The 6,160-nt window shown below is 39.2% G+C and overlaps 1 non-coding gene across 1 annotated transcript; it reads left to right on the forward strand.

Annotated features, from left to right (window-relative positions):
• The first annotated feature begins 5,591 nt into the window (after window positions 1-5,591).
• On the forward strand, window positions 5,592-5,699 carry LOC112753766 (small nucleolar RNA R71). The gene has a single exon (XR_003178134.1). It is a non-coding gene; the product is annotated as a small nucleolar RNA R71 (small nucleolar RNA).
• The last annotated feature ends 461 nt before the right edge of the window (window positions 5,700-6,160 follow it).

Raw genomic sequence — 6,160 nt, forward strand, 5'->3', positions numbered from 1 at the left:
TGAGTCACAATCTGAAAAGGTTCACCCAGTTAAAGTGTCTGTGGCATTATTGTATCCGGTGGTAATACTGGAAAACAAGGTTCTTAGGGTCACGGCCAATACTCAAAAGAAGCTGTGTTTAAGAATCAAAAAGAGCTTAACTAGGAGAGTCAATAATATCATCTGGATTCTAAGTTCCTAAAGATACCAACCATTCTGAGTTTCAATGGATAGTGAGATGCCAAAACTATTCAGAAGCAAAAAGCTAATAAGTCTCGCTCATCTAATTATAACTAAGCTTAATTGGAAACTTAGAAATTTATTGTATCTTAACTTTCTTTTTATCCTACTGACTTTTTAGTTGCTTGGGGACAAGCAACAGTTTAAGTTTGGTTTGTGATGAGCGGATATTTTATACATTTTTTGGTATCATTTTCATATAGTTTTAGTATGTTTTGTTTAATTTTTATATAAGTTTTTATAGGTTTTGGTATTAAATTCACATTTTTGGATCCTACTATGAGTTTTTGTATTTCTATGTAATTTCAGGTATTTTCTGTCTGAAACTGAGGAGCTAGAGCAAAAGTCTGATTCAGATACAGAGAAAGTACTGCAGATGTTGTCCAGATCTGACCTACCTGCACTCGGAAGAGCTTTTCTGTAGCTACAAAAATCCAAATAGAGCGATCTCAATGGCTATGGAAAGCTGACTTCCAGAGCTTTCTAGCAATATATAATAGTATATACTTTGCTTCGAATTAGAAGGCCCAAAACAGGTGTTCAGCGCCAGCTTTCTGCTCCCTTCAAGGCGTCCAGCGCCCAAAGAGCAGAGACCAGTGTTTAAACGCCCAGAGAGGACCCCCTAGCCAGCATTCAATGCCCTAGGAGCCTCATAGCACGTAGATCATATCAAAGCTCAGCCCACACACTCACCAGGTGGGCCCCAAAAATGGATTTTAGCACTAGATACACTATTTTACCCTTACTAGTATTTAAAATTATTTTTACATAATCATTGAGAACATGTAGACTTTATACACCATTTGAATTTCACATTGTATTTTAATTTAAGTATGAGTTTCTAAACCTTCTAGGTTTAGGGGAGGAGCCCTACTGAGTCCTATGAATTAATAAAAGTACTACTGTTTCTCTTCGATCCGTGTTTGATTAATTCTAAGATGTATATTCATTCTTCATCAATATGAATGCGTTGAACTGGCATAAGTTTATCACATTCTACATGGGTTCAGAGTGTGTCTTTCATCGGGCAATGATGAACCACCAACACAACTTTCAAGTGGGTAAAATTCTTTTCCTTAAACTTTACTTTCCACTTGAGTATGGTTTGCTTGAAACGGATAGTCAACTTAGAGCTCTTTGTGGCTTTAAGAGCACAAGAGAGATGGTTAGTGGTGGGAGTTGTCATGCAAGGTTCAATTTGGTTTCACGCTTAACGCTGAAGTGCAAAGTTTGGAGTAGAGCTAGATTGCTTGGGTCTAGGAAGTTGTTTGGGTACTTAATCGAGAATTTGGCTTGCTTACCACCTGGATGGGATTTTCATGATCAACTTGAAGACGGGTATAGAAAAAAGATTTGGGATCCCAGCATACAAGAGGATCAACTTTGGGATCTCAAAGCGTGTGAAGAAATTCATCAAGGATTGGTGAATTTATTTGGAAATGTTGGAGCTTATTGGAAGTCCAAGAATTGGTGGAAGTTTCAAGTTGTGCATTGATATGGACTCACATTGTCTTTCATAACCCACTTTTTCTTACTTATTATTTGCAAATTTTGTCCCACACACAAGATTAGTACTTTAGTCCTTCCTAACTCATCATTCTTTGTTTTTGCGCTTCATTATCATTGAGTTAGGATGGGACCAAATGCTCTCATGCTTATCACTAATCTTGTCTGTGTCAATTCTTATTTTAACTTGATGCTTCCGAGTATTCTTTTCACTTATGCTTTGACTTTACTCTTGCATCAAGTGTTTGTTGATATGCCATTCGCTTATATTGCTTTCTCACTTATACGTTGTAGCTACCATGTAGTTGAGAATCCCAATCTTATTTGGAATTAGCCCACATATATTTTATTTATTTTGATATCTTTGTTTATGGGCTATTCTTCTTCCTTTTTCTCTCTCTTCAGGCTGGCCACTGGTGCACAGAAATCGTGACGGTTCATTCCTTGGTAACGGCGCTAAAAACTTAACACGCACGTTCATAATCTTAGTTCTTTGTCACAACTTCGCACAACTAACCAGCAAGTGCACTGGGTCATCCAAATAATAAACCTTACGTGAGTAAGGGTCGATCCCACGGAGATTGTCGGCTTGAAGCAAGCTATGGTCACCTTGTAAATCTCAGTCAGGTGAATTCAAATAATTATGGTGAATTGATAATTAAAATATAAATAAAACGTAAATTAGAGATAGAGATACTTATGTAATTCATTGGTGAGAGTTTCTGATAAGCGTATAGAGATGCGTTCGTTCCTCCTGAACCTCTGCTTTCCTATTGTCTTCATCCAATCATTCATACTCCTTTCTATGGCAAGCTGTATATTAGGCATCACCATTGTCAATGGCTACATCCTGTCCTCTTAGTGAAAATGGTCCAATGCGCTGTCACTGCATGGCTAATCATCTGTCGGTTCTCGATCATACTGGAATAGGATTCAATAATCCTTTTGCATCTGTCACTACGCCCAAAATAATTAAACTAGTTTCAAGGATAAATTCGAAACCATGTACTTCTTGTTCTTTTGTTTTTAGAACAATTTTTCATTTAAGAGAGGTGATAGATTCATAGGACATTCATAACTTTAAGGCATAGACACTTAGACTCTAGTGATCATATAGTAAAGACACAAACATAAATAAAACATAAGGCTCAAAAATAAAAAAACAGTAAAATAAATAGACAAAGAGATTAAGGAATGAGTCCACCTTAGTGAGGGTGGCGTCTTCCTCTTCTTGAAGAACTAATGGTGCTTTTGAGCTCCTCTATGTCTCTTACTTGCCTTTGTTGCTCCTCCCTCATTGCTCTTTGATCTTTTCTAATTTCATGAAGGATGATGGAGTGCTCTTGATGCTCCACCCTTAGTTGTCCCATGTTGGAACTTAATTCTCCTAAGGAGGTGTTGATTTGCTCCCAATAGTTTTGTGGAGGAAGGTGCATCCATTGAGGCATTAGTGGTTATGGAAAAACAAAAAAAACAATGCTTTTTCCACACCAAACTTAAAAGGTTTGCTCGTCCTCGAGCAATAGAAGAAAGAAAGTAGTAGAAGAAGAAGAAAATAGAGGAGATGGAGGGAGATATGTGAATTTGGCTAAGGGGGTGTGATGTGTGAAAAGGAAGGAGTGATGGTTTGAATTTGAGTGGGTGGGTGTAGGTGGGTTGTATGATGGTTTTGGAAGAGGTATAGAGGTGATTGGTGGAGGTTATTTGGGGACGAGAGTTATGAAAAGGTGTGAAGAGGAAAGAAGAAGTGGTGGGGATCCTGTGGGGTCCACAGATCATGTTGGGCCAAGGACTTAACATCCCTGCTCCAATTAGGCGTGTAAAATGCCCTTGCTGTGCAATCCTGGCATTTAACGCCAGACTGCTGCTTGTTTCTGGCGTTAAACGCCCAAATGTAGCCTATTTCTGGTGTTTAACGCCAGGCAGATGCTTATTTCTGGCGTTAAACGCCAGACAGATGCTTGTTTCTGGCGTTTAAATGCTAGAATGCTCTCCTTCAGGGTGTGCTATTTTTAATGCTGTTTTTCATTCTGTTTTTGATTTTTCAGTAGTTTTTGTGACTCCACATGATCATCAACCTAATAAAACACGAAATAACAAAAGGAAAATAAAATAGATATAATTAAATAACATTGGGTTGCCTCCCAATAAGCACTTCTTTAATGTCAATAGCTTGACAGTGAGCTCTCATGGAGCCTCATAGATAATCAGAGCAAGGTTGGAACCTCCCAACACCAAACTTAGAGTTTGAATGTGGGGGTTCAACACCAAACTTAGAGTTTGGTTATGGCCTCCCAATACCAAACTTAGAGTTTGACTCTGGGGCTTTAGTTGACTCTGCAGTGAGAGAAGCTTTTCATGCTTCCTCTCCATGGTTACAGAAGGAGATCCTTGAGTTTCAAACACAAGGTTGTCCTCATTCAGTTGGAGGACCAACTCTCCTCTGTCCACATCAATCACAGCTCTTCCAAGGATGATGGATTCATCCTCATCCTTCCCAGTGTCTAGGATTATGAAATCAGCAGGGATGTAAAAGCCTTCAACCTTTACTAACACGTTCTCTACTTGTCCATAAGCCTATTTTCTTGAGTTGTCTGCCATCTCTAATGAGATTCTAGCAGCTTGTACCTCAAAGATCCCAAGTTTCTCCATTACAAAGAGTGGCATTAAGTTTATTCCTGACCCCAGGTCACACAAAGCCTTCTCAAAGGTCATGGTGTCTATGGTACAGGGTATTAAGAATTTGCCAGGATCCTATTTCTTTTGAGATAATTTCTGCCTATCCAATGCATTTAGTTCATTGGTGAGCAAGGGAGGTTTATTTTCCCAAGTCTCATTACCAAATAATTTGGCATTCAGCTTCATGATTGCACCAAGGTGCTTAGCAACTTGCTCTTCAGTAATGTCTTCATTCTCTTCAGAGGAAGAATACTCATCAGAGCTCATGAAGGGCAAAAGGAGGTTCAATGGAATCTCTATGGTCTCTAGATGAGCCTCAGATTCCTTGGGTTCCTCAAAGGGATACTCCTTATTGGTCACTGAATGTCCCAGGAGGTCTTCCTCACTAGGATTCACGTCATCCTCCTCCATTGTAGATTTGGCCATGATGGTCAAATCAATGGCCTTGCACTCTCTCTTTGGATTCTCTTATGTATTGCTTGGGAGAGTATTCGGAGGAGTTTTAGTGACTCTTTTACTTAGCTGGCCCACTTGTGCCTCTAAATTTCTAATGGAGGACCTTGTTTCATTCATGAAACTCACAGTGGCCTTAGATAGATCAGAGACTATATTTGCTAAGCTAGATGGATTTTGCTCAGAATTCTCTGTCTGTTGCTGAGTGGATGATGGAAAAGGCTTGCTATTGCTAAACCTGTTTCTTCCACCATTATTAAAGCCTTGTTGAGGCTTTTGTTGATCCTTCCATGAGAAATTTGGATGATTTCTCCATGAGGGATTATAGGTGTTTCCATAGGGTTCACCCATGTAATTCACCTCTACTATTGCAGGGTTCTTAGGATCATAAGCTTCTTCTTCAGAAGAGGCCTCTTTAGTACTGTTGGATGATTCCTTCAATCCATTTAGACTCTGAGAGATCATATTGACTTGCTGAGTCAATATTTTATTATGAGCCAATATGGGATTCAGAGTATCAATTTCAAGAACTCCCTTCCTCTGAGGCGTCCCATTACTCATAGGATTCCTTTCAGAAGTGTACATGAACTGGTTATTTGCAACCATGTCAATGAGTTCTTGAGCTTCTGCAGGCGTTTTCTTTAGTGAATGGATCAACCTGCAGAATGGTCCAATGACATCTTTGATAATTCAGACAGACCATCATAGAATTTATCCAGGATGGTCCATTCTGAAAGCATGTCAGAAGGACACTTTTTGGTCAGTTCCTTGTATCTCTCCCAAGCTTCATAGAGGGATTCACCTTCTTTTTGTCTGAAGGTTTGAACATCCACTCTAAGCTTTTGAGGAGGAAAGAACTTGGCTAAGAAAGCCGTGACCAGCTTATCCCAAGAGTTCAGGCTATCTTTAGGTTGAGAGTCCAACCATATTCTAACTCTGTCTCTTACAGCAAATGGGAAAAGCATAAGCCTGTAGACCTCGGGATCAACCCCATTGGTCTTAATAGTATCACAGATCTACAAGAATTCAGTTAAGAACTGAAAAGGATCTTCTGATGGAAGTCCATAAAACTTGCAGTTCTGTTGCATCAGAGAAACTAATTGAGGTTTCAGCTCAAAATTGTTTGCTCCAATGGCATGGATTGAGATGCTTCATCCATGTAAATTGGAATTTGGTGCAGTGAAGTCACCAAGCATCTTCCTTGCATTGTTATTATTTTCGGCCATCTCTCCTTCTTTTTCGAAAATTTCTGTAAAGTCCTCTTTAGAGTGTTGTGTTTTAGCTTCTCTTAGCTTCCTCTTCA

The sequence above is a fragment of the Arachis hypogaea genome, chromosome 15 (assembly GCF_003086295.3).
Source record: "Arachis hypogaea cultivar Tifrunner chromosome 15, arahy.Tifrunner.gnm2.J5K5, whole genome shotgun sequence".
Taxonomy (NCBI): domain Eukaryota; kingdom Viridiplantae; phylum Streptophyta; class Magnoliopsida; order Fabales; family Fabaceae; genus Arachis; species Arachis hypogaea.